General features: G+C 53.6%; 1 protein-coding gene across 3 annotated transcripts in view; it reads right to left on the bottom strand.

Moving 5' to 3' along the window:
- ITPK1 (inositol-tetrakisphosphate 1-kinase) overlaps positions 1-18104 on the bottom strand; it is a 181870-nt gene that overhangs the window by 86580 nt on the left and 77186 nt on the right. Inside the window, exon 1 of one of the 3 annotated variants that reach the window (XM_025391665.1) lies at positions 9752-9879. The exons of the other annotated variants lie outside the window; for them this stretch is intronic. The gene's annotated coding sequence lies outside the window, so the exon portion shown is untranslated. Of the gene's footprint in view, positions 1-9751; positions 9880-18104 lie in introns of those variants that run through there. 3 annotated transcript variants of the gene reach the window in all.

An 18104-nucleotide genomic window follows, 5' to 3' on the forward strand; every position in this document is an offset into this window, starting at 1 on the left:
TAAGTGGGATCTTACTGGATATGCACAGAGTATGTGGGGATGTGCACAAGAAACTGGCCAGACTGGCAGCCACCACGGGGGAGAGGACCGGGGGCCTTGTGGGACCAGGGTGAAAGGGAGACTTCTCATCATGTGCTCCTGGAAATTTAAAACCAGTAAAATGTCTTATTTACTTACTGAAAGTTTGTAAATTACCAACTGAGCAGTCTCTAGGAAGAACACACGTTTGAAGTCAGAGTCAGACAGGCTTAGATTCAAATCCAGCCAATAATTAACAGCCATCGAGCACCTCTGTGCACCCAGCCCAGCTCTAAGCACTTGGCATGAACTATCTCACTTTATCACCTCAATGACCCCGTGAGGCAGAGTCGATTATTATTCCCATTGTACAGATGGGGACACCAAGGCAACTCGCCTTCATCCACATAGCTAATGAGGAAGGAGCTGGGAGGGGCCGGGCCAGGGAGGCAGACTCTGGGCTACACAACTGGAGAACCACACTCCAGATGTTCCAACACAGGGACACGTCTACAACATGTGCACGCACGTGGACAACCGTGTACATGTGGCTCTCAGGACTCCTCCGCAGATCTCAGAGCCCATGCACCAGCCACTGAGTGAGCAAGACAGTCATCAACAGAAAACAGAAATGATTTCCACTGCTGTCCAACTGCCCTTTCCCACCAAATGGCACACATGACAACCTGAGTCTCACCCAGGGCCACCTGACCCAGCTGCTCTGGCTGAGCACAAGGGGCTCACTGAAAAACCCTCCCTGCTCTCAGTGCCCAAGGAATCCTGGCTCTCCTCTCTCCAACATCTGGCCTGAGGCTTCAGTACTTTCCAAGTCACCTAGAGTGCAGTGGGAAAAAAAAGGTGCTGGTGCTTGGCTTTCTGCACTGAGAGGACCTCAGTGGGAAACTGGCACTGTGGGCTCACACATCTGCTGGCTCCAGCCAGAAACCTGGAGGCTGCTCTCCCATAGCCACATACTCAACTTGCCCTGATTCCCTTGCATGTGCACAGGAGCCACAGGACATGTCCTGGCCAACAGAATGGGAGCAGACATGGTGGGGGCTTCCAGGCCAAGCTAGTTCAGGTGTATGATGAACAGCATGCTTTCCCTAGACCCCATTCATGTGGCTGACGAAAAACACTTGGATGACAGAACAACCTGATGGAGTGAACCCAGATTGAGTCACTGCTTGGAGGGGCCACCAGTCTCCACTGGACTGCAACATGACCAGGAAACCAACTCCCAGAGGTACAGGACAGCCTATTTTAACACCTTTGCTCAGCCTGTTGACGAGCTCTCCAGCCAGGACAATCTCTCCCCAGGCACTGCTCACTATGTGCCTATGCCAAGGATGGCTTTGGAACTCAAGTCCCAGGTACTGGAAGCAATGGAGCAGCAGAGGCAGCTGTGGGCAGACCTGGGCCTTCAGTCAGTGATCTTCAACCCCCTTGAGACACTGTTTCCTCACTGGTACAATAGAGCCAATGACAGCTGCCACCAGCATTCCACAAGACCATGTTGGTGAAGCCTTAGCACCAAGCCTGGGCCAGAACAGGGCCCCTGCAGGCACCCTCCCGAAGCAGGTGTCAGCTCTCGGACCCTCCGGAACCCCATCAATCACAGTTCCCATTGGATCTCCCACCTCCAACGCCAAATGGTTCAGCCCACCATTGGTAACCGCCTTCAGGTTCAGCTTTGGCATTTCTAAGCCTCAGCGTCCCAGGCACGATGGTGGGGCTGTGGCTCCTCCCTCCCATTGAGAACGCTTCACTGCCTCCTCACAGTGGTGCCTACTCAGGGAGAACAGAGAGGCTCAAGCTGACTGAGCTTACACCACTGATGAGTCACAGAGCATTCTCCTTAACCTGTGCCCTCTCTCTGAGGACAGGGACTATGTCTTATTCCTCCCCATTCCCCTGTGTGGCCCGGCACCGTGCCCAGTTGTTCTAGAAACCAGCAAACATGGACTGAATTGATTCCCCAAGGCTGGAGAGATTCGTGCCATTCACCTACCATACAGTATGTACTGGGCATTTCCATAACCACCCTCCGAGGACATGTTATCCCTGCTTTGCACCAAAAAAATGAGGACAGGATGAGATGAGGGAACTTGTGGAAGGTCACTGAGAGTAAGGGCAGGCCCATGTTTTCTTACCACTCCCTTCCCTACAGCCAACACCTCACACTACCCGCCCCTCGCCTCCACCTGGGGCCTAGACCCTTGGGGACCCTGAGCTTAGTTACGTCTGTGTTGGACTCTGGAGGGTATGGTGGGGGAGGTGAGAATCTCCTGGTTAAAGAATTCCACGATGTCCCAAGCAGCCCGGGAGTAAGCCACACATGCCCTGGGCCTGGCAGGGTAAGAAAAAGCAAGCCGTCTCTGGGCAACAGAGTAGTCAAGGACACTCGAGCCACCCTAGCTTCAGTCCCAGGGTGTACCTCGTAGAGAGGAGACATGGGCCACAGGAAGCTCAAAATGCACACAAGCACCAGGCAGCTGTGCTTTCAGCCAAGCTGGCAGACCACAATCCCTGTGGGCCAAAGATGCCACGGCTCTTACAACAAGCACACACAAGGCAGGAGATGGCCACCACCCTTGGTCACCAGCACGGCTTCCTGGGCATGACTCTGGTCCTCCCAAGCAGGCCATGAGCATCTTGCAGGCCCCTTCCTCTAGAGCCAAGCATAGTGAGGATCGGACAGTCACAGACACCGACCCTCCCAGGCCCAAAGAGAGTGGACAGGGCAAGGGTAACAGAGGAAGCCACCGACAGTCCCCAGCCGATTGTCTTCGGTGCACCACATCTGACTGTCCCAAAGCTGAACACGTGCTGTGGCGAGGGATCGATTTCTATCTGAGCTCTCGGCCAGACGAATTGAAAGGCTGCTACCCCCTTCCAGACACCCAGCTACCCTGTCTCTCTGCACTTCCCACAGAGGATTTCAGATCCAGGACTGAACCACCTGGATCCCAACTTCCCTCCCAGATGGCAAGCACGAAGTTAGCGCGCAATGCATGCAGCACTCCCTTCCAACTGCCAACGTGGGAACTGAGGGTGTGAGAGTGGCACCCCGCATTTACACTCAGTAGAGCTGACTGGAGAACGTGCAAAAATAAAATGAGGTGACACGTCCCACTTGACAAATGCTGAAAACATCAAGAATGCAGTCACAGCCACCCTTCTTGCTTCTGCCCTTTATCCAAGATGTAAATAAAAGAGAAACCGTTACTGCTTCATGAATCACACACAAAAGCCTGTTCTTTACTCTGCTCCGGTTTTCTCAAAGCCTCAGTTTGTGTGAGTGATGGATGGGAAAGACAACAGGCCTTGTTTTCTTTCATTCGTTCATTCATTCATTCACGTACTCATTCACTGAGTAATTAAGTGAACAGAGTAATTCTGTGCCTAGCATTGCTCAAGCTCTGAAGACACAGTGTGAAGATGACCACCAGGTCCCTGTCCTCAGTGCTCATACTCACACCCTAGTGTGGGAGACAGACAAACAAGTAAATGAAGTGACTGCAGGCGCCACCAAGGGCTGCAGTATCAATGAAGTGCAGAGGGCATGATGGGAACGGGGGGCGCTTGTCAGAAGGCCTGGTACAGGCTAAACTGTGTTCCCAAAAAACAGTATGTTGAAGTCCTAAGCCCCAGTATCTCAGAACGTGACCTTGTTAGGAAATGGGGTCCTTGCAGATGACCTTTGTTAAGATGAGGCCATACCAGAGCAGGGTAGGTCCCTAGTCCACGATGACTGGTGCTCCTATAAGAAGGGGAAATTTAGACACAGACCCCCACAAACGAGGAACATCGTGAGGAGACAGAGGCAGAGATGAGGGTGATACTTCTACATTCCCAGGAACGCCAAAGACGGCCGGCAATCCACCCCCAGCAGGGAGAGACGGCTGGTACAGGTCCCGCCGCCTCGGAAGGAGCCCTGCGTGGGATCTCAGACTTGTCACCTCCAGAACTGGGAGGGGTGCATTTCTGCTATTTAAGTTGCCCAGTTTGTGGCCCTTTGTGACAGCAGCACTGGCAAATGAATCCAAGGTCTCTCTAAGGAAGGGCTGGGCAAGAAGAAGGCCCAGGAGAGACCTGGGGAAGAATATTCTGAACTAAGAAGGCGGCAAGTGCAGGGGTCCCGAGCAGAGGAGGCCAGCGTGGGTACAGGGGACAGGGGACAAAGAGGTGGGGGCATGATTAGGAGTCAGTGTGCTCAGAGTGGGGGAAGCTGGCAAAGGGCCATGAGTGAGGGAGTTAGATGCCTCAGTCCCTTTGGAGAGACCACTGTGGAAGTTAACACAGGTGAGGCGTCAGCACCTTGCCTGGTACAGGCTGTAAGCGCTTCATACATGGCAGTTGCCATTTTTATGGCCTCATGGAACAAGGGACTTAGATAAGATTTTCGGAAACCATGATGCTTCGAAGAGAGCAGCGGGCTGGGGTCAGGAGCCTGGCACTGACTTGCTGTGGAACCTCAAGCCATCATTTCCCTTGTCTGGAACCTGGAGGCCTGGGCTTTAACGAGGGCCCCAGACCCCCTAAGGTTCCCTGGTCTGGCTCCAAAAGTGGTGGTATGAGAATAAGTGCCCATCTCCAAGTGGGATTCCAACTTCATGTCCCCAAACTTCCCCCTTTCCATGCCCTGGCTTCCGGCCTGGGATGTTTATTTTTGCTGACAACAAAAAACATATTTCAATGTTTGCTTTATCTCCATGTTCCCCCTAGAATGGCAACTGGCAGCCCCGGCCACAGGTGGCAAAGAATTCTCCAAGCCAAAAATATTTTCTATGCATCCTTTTAACAATAAGGAGGGGAAACTCTGACTCAAATTCCTACAAAGCCTGCACAGATTATTATTTAAGCCCTGAAGCAGTACTCTTTCTATATTCATTGCTTTCCAGTCCAAAGAGAGCATTCCTTGAGGCAGTTTTCCAAACTGGTATTTGATATAATAGTAATAAAGCAGCCGGGTGCAGTGGTTCATGCCTGTCATCCCAGCACTTTGGGAGTCTGGGGCAGGCAGATCACTTGAGGTCAGGAGTTTGCAACCAGCCTGGGCAACACGGTGAAACCCCATCTCTACAAAAAATAGAAAGGTTAGCTGGGCATGGTGGCATGTGCCTAGAATTCCAGCTGCTAAAGAGGCTGAGGCAGGAGAATCACTTGAACCCAGGAAGCGGAGGCTGCAGTGAGCCAAGATTACGCCACTGCACTCCAGGCTGGACGACAGAGTGAGACTCTGTCTCAAAAAATAATAATCATAATAAAGCAGCATTAATTTTTTTTTAAACATTTCTTGAAAAGGGGAAGTTCAGTACTCAAAATCATTTGCAAAGACTCGGTTGTGTCAAGCTACGCAGAAGCTTTGCTGCAGGACTTCTCAGGTACTTTAATATGTTCACTTGCATAGAGATGTGCAGAGACAAGGTAGCTGACGCTGAAACCCTTGCATACTCACTTGGGAGAATTCCAAAGAATGCTGCCAGGTCACAGAAGTTTACTGACCCACATCTGACCTGCCCCACCCTGGATGGGAGGAAGTCCCCCGGGGACCATGTACACACCAAGCTGGGCGGGGCAGCTTGATGCCCTTGAATATCTTCCGATTAGCCTCATCTAGAGGGCACACGTCCACCCAGCTCTGGCTGTGACCCTGGTGAGTCGCTGGGACTCATGAAGGGGCCATCGCACTCGGCAGACTGCAGTGTACTCCACAGCTCTGAGCAGCTGCTCAGGGAAACAGGTGACAAAGGCCAGCACGGATTGGATCACGCACCCTGCAAAGCCAGCCCTTTTCTCCAGGGGGTGAGCCCTCTGGCAAAGGAGCAGGTGGGCTTCATCTCCCTGGGCAGCAGTTGTGAGCTGCTGAGAAGGCATGGACACAGAGACCCCTATAGAGACTCAGGGCGAAAGCAGATCTGTGCCAATGCCCTGCCAGGGCTTGGGAAAGGTACAGGCATCGGTTTTCCCAGGGTCTACAAATGAAATCAGCACACTCAAATTTGTAAATTTGTTGGGTCCCAGTTTTTGTTCAGAGGCCTGTGATTAAGTGTCATTTGTTATTCCTGCAATCCTACAGATGAGAGTAGGACCGACGGCCATCTCAGCCAGACCTAGGGACGGGGTCAAGGGAGGTTTCCTGGGGTGGGTGATATTAACATAAACCAATTGTGCCTTGGCACAGCAGTGCCTCAGTGACTCTGAGGCAGCAGCCGTGTGACCTGTGAGCCTTGTGAAAAGGAGTAGAATAAGAAAAGCTGGATCAGTGTGCAGGGCTGCCCTGCCTTGCTGCCATAACTTCCTAACCAGACAAGGAAGGAGGCTTCCTCAAAGCCCCACAGCAGCCAACTCTCCCCAACATTTCCCACCACCTCCTTTGGGCCGGCCCTGCTGGGCATGGACATCAGAACCAGGGTCTAGAGAGGGAACACTGATGAGTAATCAGTCAACAGTGACCACCCAGGAGTGAGGGCCCCAGGGCAGGACTGGTAGAGGAAAAGTGGGAGCCTTGGGAAGGGGAGGCTCCTGCTGAGAAAACCAAACAGCGGTTCATGGAGGAAGCTGGGCCAGACAGGAGGTAAGAGGCACGTGTCTAAGGAAAGGCAGAGAGGAGAAAGAGGCACTGGAGAGAGACAGACACACCCCACTGGTCCCCAGGGCCTCAGGAACCAGGGAGGGTTTGTCCTGGAAGAGAACGGCGTGTGTGTATGTGCGTGCATGTGAGTGTGGGTGTGTGGTGCGGCACAGGAGGGCTCGTGGGCAGCACAGGGGTAGCCAGGTGGAGAGGTCTACAGCTAGGGCAGGAATGATGCAGGGGAGGAGGCAGAAAGAGAAGCAGGACTGCACAGCAGCTGCGGGACTGGGGACTGAGGGGCAGGGGGCATGCACAGGCCCTCTTCTGGTGAGGGGTAGGGGTGAGGCACCAGCTGGCAGCCTTTCTCCAAACTCAGGAGTGGGGGAGAAAGAGTGGGCTCCGATGCTGGGGACCCGCAGCCTCCTATCCAAAGTGTAGCCCCAAAAGCTGTCTAACACTTACCCGTGGGTCCTGGTAAGCCCTGCCCTGACACCTTCCTCCCAGGTGCCCTCCCCCACATCCTGCCCTCAGCACACTGAACTAGGAGGTGGCTTTAGCCACACAGCAGCTGCAGCAGCCGGGAGTTCCTGTGGCAAACTACCCCCACCATCCCCGCCCCCCGTCAGAGCAGGAAGATGCTCTGGAAAACCTACCCCGACCAGAGGCAAAGTGACTGGGCTCACAGAATGCAAAAAGCCTCTTGATTCTGACCCAGAAAACTCTTCTGGGGGCCCGAAAGGCCCCCTCAGAGGGCCACTCTGGCCCCTCTGCCCAGTCTGTGCCTTCAATCGTGTACTCCTGTGCTTTTCCTCTCTGAGAATAGAATGGGGAGGCGGGCTCCACCACAGCTGGCCCCCCTGGGCTGGGAGATCTGTCTGCTCTGCTCCCCACTAGAGGGCAGGCCAGCCTGAGCTGCCTGGGGGCCCCTGGGACCTCCCACATCCCGCGTGAAGGTGAGGACTCAGTGAAAGCCTATGGCTAAGTGGGTACATAACGACCCACCAAGCAAGGGAGAAGCAGACACTGGGATGGAAGCAGCAGCTGCGCCCACTGAGGGATGGTGAAGAAGCCAGGTTAGCAGCAGATAAGGCTGGCATGGCCCCAGGACACATGCGCAGTGGGCAGTGCCAGTGCCCAGGGGGCTATGCCCCATGTGGGCCTGCATCGTAGGGCCGAGGGTTCAGTGGTTCCCTCCAACAGCGGTCCTGGCCCTCCTGTCACCTATGGAGCGTGGCAGGCCTTCCCTTCTCCAGCCCCACCCCAGGTAGCACTGACAGGCCTGGCCTCTGGGCACCTGCACCTAAAAAGTAAGTCCTATAGGGTGCACACACCTCCTTCTTTTGGGTCCTTCCTCTTCTCCGCTAGGTTCTAGAGGCTTCAGGACAACAGCCTGCTCTCCTCTGCCCACCGCCCCCTCTGAAACACACAGATAAGCTCACCTGAGCTCTCAGCTCACTGGGCTGCTGATCTGTGGGACCTTGGTCACATTATGTTGCAGACATTCATTCAACAAATGAGACCAGGCACTCGCTGTGGACTTAATGCTGCACCAGGGCAGCAGGGATGGCCTCAAGGGCAGACATGGCTGGCAATCGGGCCAGTGAGGCAAAATAAAATGGAGGCTCTTCCAGAATGACCCAAAAGAGTGCAGCGAGCACACAAAGGTGGGCACAGGTATTCAAACTGGGCAGTCAAAAACCGACTCAAAGGAGATGGCAGGTAAGCTGAGCCTTGAAGGACAATGGAACGCCTCCCTCATCTCCCATGGGTGTGTATATCTGCACATGTACACCAGAGAGCCCCAAATCACCAGTGCAGACTGATGTGCTATGGAAATTCTGCACTGAGAAGCCAAGGAGAATGGAAGGTCAACAAATGGCCAAAGAGGCCACACTGTCTAGGAAATAGGACGGGAAGGAGGGAGGGGGCTCAGGCCGCAGAAACCCATCTGGCTGCTGTGACACCGGTGAGTGGGAGGCAGTGGTCTACTGGGCGCTGCAGAAGGCCCAGGATGGAAACAACCACAGCTGCCCAGGGCCTGGTGCCCAGCAACACCATGAACAGCCGCCTCACCCTCCTGGGTACCAGGAGATGGCAGAGGCAGGTTTCAACCCACCCAGGTCAGTCTGGACCAGAGCCTCCTGCTTCAGTTACTGGGCCTGTCACTTCCCACCAGAAACCAGCTGGGCCCAGGGCCTAGCCAGGAGCCCAGAGAGGTCCAAGGCCTGGGCTGAGGGTGGTGGGCCCAGGTGGATGTATGTGGTGCCAAGCGGCTGCCTCTTCCCAGCCTGACTCCAGCATTTGATGACTAACTTGGATTTTTCTCATTCCCGAGGAGCATCCTCAGAGCTTGGAAACAGGTGGGAGGAGTACTCACCAAGCCCAAGGCCACCCCTTCCAAGAAAGGGCTACAAAAGCAACGGTGGCGTCAGTGAGACCTGTCCCTCCCCAGGAGCCCAAGGTCGGTAACTTCGGGAGCTACGGGGGGCAGAGGCCACAACCGGAGGAACACTGTCCCCGTACTGCTGGGAGGAGCCCCTCCTGTAGCAACCAGCCCTGCTCCAGGAGGCCCACATGGTGCAGTGGACTGCAATGTCTAAAGGGCATGCGGCTGAGGCCACAAGGTCATGCTCTGTGACAGCGTGGGAAGAACTGCAAACATCTCACTAAGGTTTAAGATAAACCAAAGATGCTGAGAGAACAAACGTGACAGGCTCCTCAGTATTCACGGCTGCTTTCCCGCACGTCAGACACAGCCAATAATGACAAACACGTGACCTCCTCCGAGAGGCTGGTGGGAGCACGCGCCCCATCTGACCCCCACAGCTCTTGCTGCTTGCTGGTGGCAGCTTCTCCATACCCCGTAACCCCAGGCCAGCCTCCCCAGCATTCTGAGGCCCGTACCCCTCATGACTCATCAGGCTCAGCACCCCAGCAGCCGGGAGAGGGCTCTCCCCCAGGAACACTGCCCCTATTCTCTGGGCTCTGGGATCGTTACCAACAACCCACACCGCATTCTCTACCACTCATCTCAATACTGCAGGGGAGGGTGGGGGAGGATGTGGCCCCCAGAATTTGGAAATGCCAAGAAAAATCCCCCCAAAGCAGGGCAGGGAAGGGCTGAGAGATGCTGACAGCTGCCAAAAAGGGACCTACCTGCTGTCAAGGGGTAGAAGCCCCAAACTTCAGTGCCTGTAACTGTCAGAGAGCTGTTAAAGCCACGGAACACACAGAGCCTCCCGGCTGGGTGACAATGCCCTGGCTGTTCCCCCGGCCCCCACCCCCTAACAATGCTCCTTTTTTCTTGGGCACTGACCCTCACTTGTCAGGGCTCTGTCCTCAGAAGAGCCCGCAGGGCCAGGCAGCTGGACCAGGGAGGCCCTGGGAGGCTGTTCCCTTGCTCCCTGGGTGGCTCCTGCTCTGAGCCAGGCCAGTCCCAATCCCTGGGGCCTACACAGGAAGCTCCTGAGTCACAGCAAACCTCCCTGCCAACTCCCTGACCCCGGGACAATGGCACCTCCATGCGCTTTGCATGGTCAACAGGGTAGTGTTGATAGGAAAAGAGGAGACCAGCACTTCTCAGCCCAGGATGCCAGATCCTGCCTCCATTTCACCATGGGTGTGTGTGGGTGTGTGTCTGCCTTTCTTTCAAACAGACGGTCAAGGTCAAACTCACTGAAAATTCAAAGTGTGGTAAGAGTTATTAAAGGTATTTCAAGGAATATGACGGCTGGGTTTCACCGCTGGAATAAACAGCAGCCACTCGCTGAAGGCCTAGGTAAGCTTCAGGATGTAGCCCCAGGCCCGAGCAGCCTAGATGCACCTTACATGTTCACCTGAGCAGTCACCTGCAAGGCTGGCTCCCACTTCACAACAGGAGTCCAAGGCCAGGCCCAAGACTCAAGAACTCCCACTGGCAAGCCCAGGGGCTGAGATTCAAACTCAGCTTCCAGACAAGGTGTGGTCTGGATGCTGAAGACAAGGAAGACAGAGGAGTGCCACCCGGGGCCCTAGGAACCCTGCAGTGGAGATGGTAAGACTCAGGCGGAATAAAGATAACAGCTGTGTCTATAACGTAGTGCAGCTTTTCAAAAAACTGTCTTTTTTCTCTGATCAAATTAATGTCCATTGTAAGGGATGTTTACATCCCCAGTTATTTACTCAGGGATCGAAAAATTTTAACTTAATCTCAGAGATAGCCCATAACATTTGTATTACATAACATACTCCTCCAAGTTTTTAATATTTATTTTTGCTAAAACTGAAATTATACTACACAAACATCTGGATCCTACTTTTTAATTAACAAACTATAATGAACATATTCCTGTGACATGACATATTCTTCCTCCTTTGTTTGTTTGTTTTTTTTTTTTTTTGAGACCGAGTCTTACTCTGTTGCCCAGGCTGGAGTGCAATGGCACAGTCTCAGCTCACTGCAACCTCTGCCTCCCAGGTTCAGCCTCCCAAGTAGCTGGGACTACAGGCGTGTGCCACCACACCCAGCTAATTTTTGTATTTTTCGTAGAGATGTGGTTTTGCCAAGTTGGCCAGGCTGGTCTCAAACTCCTGACCTCAGGTGATCTGCCCACCTCAGCCTCCCAAAGTACTGGGATTACAGGTGTGAGCCACCGCATCCAGCCAACATTGCATATTATTCTAAAGCATTATGATTAAAAGGTAAATCAAGCACAATTTATTTAATCAATTCCCTACCTTTTAATGTTTGGTTGTTTCTAATTGTACAATCATAAATAACCAAAAAAAAATGATTAAATTATATCCATATACTCTCTTTTAGAAGGGAAAGAAGAGTGGGATATATGTGGGGTTTTTTAAATTTATTTTTTGTTTGTTTGTTTTTTGAGGCAGAGTTTCACTTTGTCGCCCAGGCTAGAGTGCAATGGTGCAATCTCAGCTCACTGCAACCTCCACCTCCTGGGTTCAAGTGATTCTCCTGCCTCAGCCTCCTATGTAGCTGGGATTACAGGCGTGTGCCACCACACCCGGCTAATTTTTGTATTTTTAGTAGATGGGTTTCACCATGTTGGCCAGGCTGGTCTGGAACTCCTGACTTCAAGTGATCCAGCTGCTTCGGCCTCCCAAAGTGCTGGGATTACCGGCGTGAGCCACCGCGCCCAGCCAGATAACGTGTTTAAAACTGGAAAACCATTCTTCTTAAGACAAAGACATAAGCTCCAAGCAACCATCTAAAAAAATGCATCCAGTGGAAAATGGCATTTCCTGGACATGTCAGAAAATAAGATACTCTAATACTCTTCCTAAAACCTGTGACCTATTTCTTGCTCAGTTTTTCTCTGAACTGAGCCCCAAAAGATGTCCCAAGTTGGCAGTAAGTTCCCTTTGCTTCCACCACTGATTCTGCTGCCATGGCTACAGTGTCCGCCTGCATACGCCCAGCTCTCACAGGGGTGCTGCCAAACTCAAGACCCCACCACTGACTTCCCCTTTCCTACTAAATGATGCCCAGAGTTCAGGGCACAGGCCTTTTGGGCAGGCTCTGGCCCCAGCATGCTTTGGGCTCCCTGTCCCCTTTGCTCCACGCTCACGATACCCAGAAACACCCCCCACCTCCTTGTTTGCAGAGGCTGTTCTCTCTGCCTTCTCAGCTACTCAACCTTCTCCCAATCCATGTCAACAAGACGCCTCCTCTTTTTTCACTGGGCACAGTGACTCACACCTGTAATCTCAGCACTTTGGGAGGCCAAGGCAGGAGGATCACTTGAGCCTAGGAGTTCAAGACCAGCCTGGGCAACACAGCAAGACCCCTTGTCTACAAAAAAAATTCAAAACCAGAAACTTCCTCTTCCACCCTGTGCCTGCTGGAGCCTTTGTATCTTTACAAACCAAAGGTGCTTGGTGTCAGACCCCCAGACTCTGGAATCTTGAATCCGCTGCTTGCAGACCTGGCTGGTCACTTAAACCCTACTGTGCTTCTGTGACCACTGAATGGGGGACCAGGATGCACCTACACCTCACAGGGTCGCTGTGATTAAGTCGCTGAGGCTGTCTCGGCCCCACACCCACCAGCAGGCCAGCAAGTTGTCAGGCTGGTATTCAACCTCAACAACACTTGAGGAGCTAAACTGGGAGTTATCCCTGCCAAGTCTCCCTTGCTGTCAGTTTCAGTACATGAAGTGCAGGGTGGTTGGGAGCGGACAAATGGCACCTTCGCTTCTCCAAGGCCACTGAGTGTTCTTACTGGCCCTCTGCCCTCCCCACAGGGCCTCCTCCAGAGGGTGTCCCGCTGTGCAGGGTACCCGGAAACTCCGGATGAGGTCAGAGCGCACGCGGGTGCTCCTGCCAGCCCCTGCTGGGAGGCACCCCACCTCCAACTCAGGCTGATGGGAAGAACGCCCAGTGCCACTTCTATTAATTCAGCCAGTGTTTTGTTCTTTTCGGTTAAACTGCCTTAATCTTTAAAACCACATATCCACACGTCTGGCAGGCTCTTTATGCTCATGATTTCTCTGGGAGGAGAAGCAAGACAGACTTCATAGCCACTTACAGACCAGATAACTGAGGACTCAGAGAGTCTATGTCAGGGCGGACAATGTGGAGCCTGGGCTTCAGCTACATGAAGCAGGGCTTTGCTTCCTCCTATGAGAGCAGGGCCTCAGCCCAATGTCCTTCACTGTGGCCTGGGGTACAAGGACAGAGCAGCGGTGGGGAGGGGTGCGGAGGTGGAGGAGAGGCGGTTTTGGTCCACCTTGCCACTCCCCACCTGCATGGGCCCTCATCACAAACAGAATGAGGTCCAGGCCCCTGGCCAGAGCACACATGGTCCCCGGCCACACTGCTCAGCCCAATACCGCTGCCCAGGTACCCCACAGACACTGTACACACCAAATACTTGGAGTTCCCCCAAATGCTAAGCTGGCTCATGCCTTGAGGCTTCCTGCACGCAGTCCCTCCTCTTCCTCAGGACCTGGTGAGCTCCCAGCCTTCTCTGAAGGGGCCGTTCAATACCCCCCTGCCCTCCTGCAGGAGGCCACCCGGCACTCCCTGAGCAGGAAGTAGCTCTGTGCCCCCTCTGGGTCACTGCCATTCTCTTTCTCTGGTGACTACCTCCCTCAGGGTGGGGCCGTATGCAGTTGTAGGAAACAGCCAAGCTTGGGAGGCAGGAGAACTAGAAGCAAGGTCCGGGCCCCATCACCTGGATGGAAGGCCCTGGGAACTACTTCACCTCACCAAGGCCCCGTCTTCTGCCCTGTAAAAAAGGAAGGATCCTACCTACGTTTCGAAGTATTGTGCACATTCAACAATATAGGATGTCTATGCACTGAGCTCAGAGGAGAAGTTCTCCAATAAAACTCTACCACTCCCCATCAAAACAGAGTTTCAGGGGAGATGGTTGGTCTTATACAACTGCCATGAACCTAATCCCCTGACAGGAGGGGGCTATATTGATCAACGATTGGCCAGGCGCTGTCCTCCAACGTTTACTCCTCACAAAGGCCCTATTCCACAGACACTAGTATCATTTACATTTCAAAGAGGCTATAAGGTGAGGGCCAGGCTGCCATTTGCCTGGCCAGGCCCTCTGTCCTACAAAGTACCTTTCAAATGCCCCCTCCTCCAAGAAGTCTTCTTTGACTCTTCCCAGCAGCCAGAAGTGGCAACCCTACTCTCTCTGCACAGTATTGCCTGGGTATCCTTCCCTCCTCTCAGTATGAGTTACTCTGCGGCCCAGACACCAGCAGGTTCCGGGATGTGAGCACCAGAACCTTCCTGAGGCTGACCAGAGCAGCGAGGGACCTCACTAAAAGGCCACTGTGCAGGTCAGAAAACACAGGAAGCTGGGAGAGCCATGCTCAGAAACCTGGCCCCTGCCAGGGAGGCCGTTCACCCAGAGAAGCACAGTGACAGTGGACCCTGCAGCAGGCAGGCAGGCAGGCAAGGACCCCTGCCCAGCCCACGCCCACACCTGAACACACTGGGCACAGAGTCCCATCTGGCACCTGCCTCTGCCACTGAGCCACCATGACGAACGCTCCCTGTCCTGCTTCCTGAATCCCAGCACCAGGGGGCGCGCCTGGCTGGCAGTCCTGTGCCTGCACCTAGCACTACAGGTGACGAGAGTTCCTGGCCCTTCCTGTCTGGCCTCCAAGACTCATATGGAAGAGAATCCTCAGATGTAAGCTGGGAGGGGGTTCAGATGCTAGGAACTCCCAAAACACAGCAAATCTATCCTGCAGCCCCCTGTTAACCATATGCTCCTGGTAGCAAGGACCCTATCTCACCCAGCCTGTGTCCCCCATGGTGTCTAATCCTAAGGGCCACCTACAAAATGACAATAGTAGTGACTGCCTACCACACAGCTGCCATGTGCAGGTGTCATGCTGGGTCCTCACCACGCCCACTGCAGGAGGTACAAATCAAGTCATTTTATAAGGTAAGGAAATAAACCTTGTAGAGAACAAATGACTCAAGTGCCCTGAATCTCATAGTAACAAATCCAAGATTCCAACACAGGTACAGCAAACTGGAAACACGTTTTCTCCACTCTGCCACCCTGCTGTTCTAATAAACGTTCACTCAGTGAATGATAGCCATATATGAATAGAAAGTGGCTAAGAACAAAAACAGTCCCCCTCTCCCCAGCCAAGCAGCTTCGATCCTAATCCCTGGGTGGGCCTTGATGCTGGGGGTTTCAGAACATGCCTGGCACATGTTCAGGTCACCAAAACCCTCCTAACATGCAGCCATTTGCCAAAAGGATTTGTTTGAGGCTGCGATCTCTCTAGTTCTGAGGGTGCTGATCGGATACCCCTAACAGGGACAGGGTTGGGAACTGGAACAAGGTAGACCTGAACTTAACACGGCTTTGAAGCAAAGATCCAGAACTCAGGCCAGTGCCCCACCTGCACGTCTTGCTGGGCCTGACAGGGCACTGGGGCTTGTGGGGTGGCTGCAGCACTCAGAGGGAAGAACTGGTGGGCAAAGAAAGGGAGAAGGGCCTCAGACAAGGAGAAGGAAATTAAAGTTTCCATCGTGGCCAGCTGCAGTGGCTCACACCTGTAATCCCAGAACTTTGGGAGGCCAAGGCGGGCGGATCACTTGAGGTCAGGAGTTCGAGACCAACCTGAGCAACATGGTGAAACCCCGTCTCTACTAAAAATTCAGAATTACCCAGGCGTGGTGGCGTGCACCTGCAATCGCAGCTACTCGGGAGGCTAAAGCAGGAGAATTGCTTGAACCCAGGTGGCGGAGATTGTAGTGAGCCGAGATCGCACCACTGCACTCCAGCCTGGTTGACAGAGCGAGACTGCCTTAAAAAAAAAAAAAAGAAAGAAAAAATTTCCATCTTAACTCTACAAATTGACTTGAAGTCCAAACTCTTTCTCATCCAGCTACTGCCAGCTCCCCATCAAGGCCCACACTTTGGGGAAAACCCTTAGAAACTTCTTGTCACTGGTAAAAAAAAAAATTGACCCAGGACTGGTCACGTGGGCCACAGGTGGTTTCATAGCACACACAGAACCCAAAGCTGGGGCTCACAGAAGCAAAATAACTTGCCCAAGAACACACAGCTAAGGAGGTCGGATTGAAATCCACCCCAATTTATGTGCACAGACAGAAGGGGAGAAAAGAGATGTGGGGCAGGTGGATTTGTGAGGGCAGGAAATACCAGTGGGAAAGCTGAAGACAGCAGAGTACAGACTGCAAAAGCCCAGTGCTCTCTGGAGTCACTGCAGAAAGCGCTGAACACATTCAAGGCTCAACCCATCAAGCACTCTTTCCTTTGAGGCTGTTTCCAACAGGAAATTCCAAGTGTCCCTGTCAAGCAGGGGAAATGCCATCCTGGGTCCAAGGCAGCAGGGCAGCCTCCCCGCCCCGCCCCCCGCCCTGCCCAGCCCCACCTACAAGAAGAACAAAGTGCACCAGGCAGGAATGTGCACTCAGGCCATAGCCAGCCTCAGCCTGGCTGGGAGGAGGCTCATTCTTATCTGTGGCTTGATTAAAACAAGCTTGGATTACACCACAATCTTTAAGCCCCAAGGCTGGGGGTGTTGTCACCAGGAACCTGTTCCAGGCGCACGTCATGCCCAGGCCACCGCTCTCCTTGCCCTCATCAGTGGCAGGGCTGGCATCCTGCGAGGGGCCCTTCCCAGACCACAGCCCCATCCTTCCTCTCCCGCCGCCCACCTGAAGGCCCCAGTATGCATCCTCCTACAGTTCTGGCTTCAGCTCTGTTCCCGAGACCTTTACTGCCCTAAGTCCACTACTCTGAGTACTGAGCAAATGAAAAATCTTTCCCCATCCCCAGAGTCCTCAAATCCAACCATTCTGGAACCCAGTTGTGGATGGCTAGGCTCTAGCCTCCCTCCTCTTCAGTCCCATCACCTTGGGAAGACAGAGCCAGAGGGTACTGAGGAATTCGGGTGCGGGGGGTGGTGGGGAGGTGAGGAGGGAGTCCTAGGAGCAAATGGAGGGGCACAAACTGAAGCGCCCACGGGGCAAATGTAAACCAGGAGGCTGGTGGTGTGGGACAACACAGAATGGTGGGGCCTAAGGGCAACCAGCTTAAATACTGGCAACAAATTCAAAGGAAAGAATGTAACATTCCTGTGTGGGCCAAACAGATTGCACACAGGCCCAGGTATATCTGAGTCACCCGTGTGTAATCTGGTCCAACCCCTCCGCAGAGATGGGAAAGCTGAAATCCAGACACAAGGAAGGGATCATGAGTAAGTTTGTGCTGGCGATTACTGAGGAAGTCCAGCATAAAAATTAAACCAAAGCCTAGGCCGAACAGTGGCGTCCATCTGCTTGGCTGTGAACCTGGTGAGGATGCTGCACTTGGCCTGGCAGCAGATGGAAACTCTGGAACGCCAGGGCCATGGGTGAGCCACAGGACCCCCAGGTAAAGGACTGAGAGCCGGCCATGCAAGCCCCTGGGACTGACCCAGACGCAGAACTGACCAATGCGGCGGCAACCATCACCCAACTCCGTGGGGCTGTAGATCTCAGAGGAGGTAGGACAGTGGCCCCGGGGACAGCAACACAGCAGAGAGGGAAGAAGGGTGTGGCCTCTGTCTATGGCCTGGCCAGAAAGGCCACCGCAAGCACCAAGGCTAGCAAAGGAGGAAGAGGAAGAAGCAAGAAAACCCCTGACATCGTGACGGGCTAGCATGGGCCGCAAGTCAGGGTTGTGGTTCTTTAGCATACATCTTAACAGGGTAAGCGCCTTAAATGCCCTTTCCCCACCAACCTGACAGGGTTTAGCACCAGGGATCCTGGCCAGGACAGGCCCCAGGGCTCTAGGATCTGTCAGATCAGGAAGAAAGGGGCATTTAAGGTCTCCCTCCTGTAAGATCTACCTTAAAGAACCAGATCCCTGACTTTGCAGCCCAGTGCCATGCTGCCTTTGAGACTGAAATGGAAGTCTGTGCCTTAGTTCCAAGTCACCAGGCACTGGTTCCTTGCCCTTGCAGGCACAGGGCATTAAGATCAAACCAAACCTCCAAGCCTCACCTCTCACAAA

Source organism: Theropithecus gelada, chromosome 7b, assembly GCF_003255815.1.
Source record: "Theropithecus gelada isolate Dixy chromosome 7b, Tgel_1.0, whole genome shotgun sequence".
Classification (NCBI taxonomy): Eukaryota; Metazoa; Chordata; class Mammalia; order Primates; family Cercopithecidae; genus Theropithecus; species Theropithecus gelada.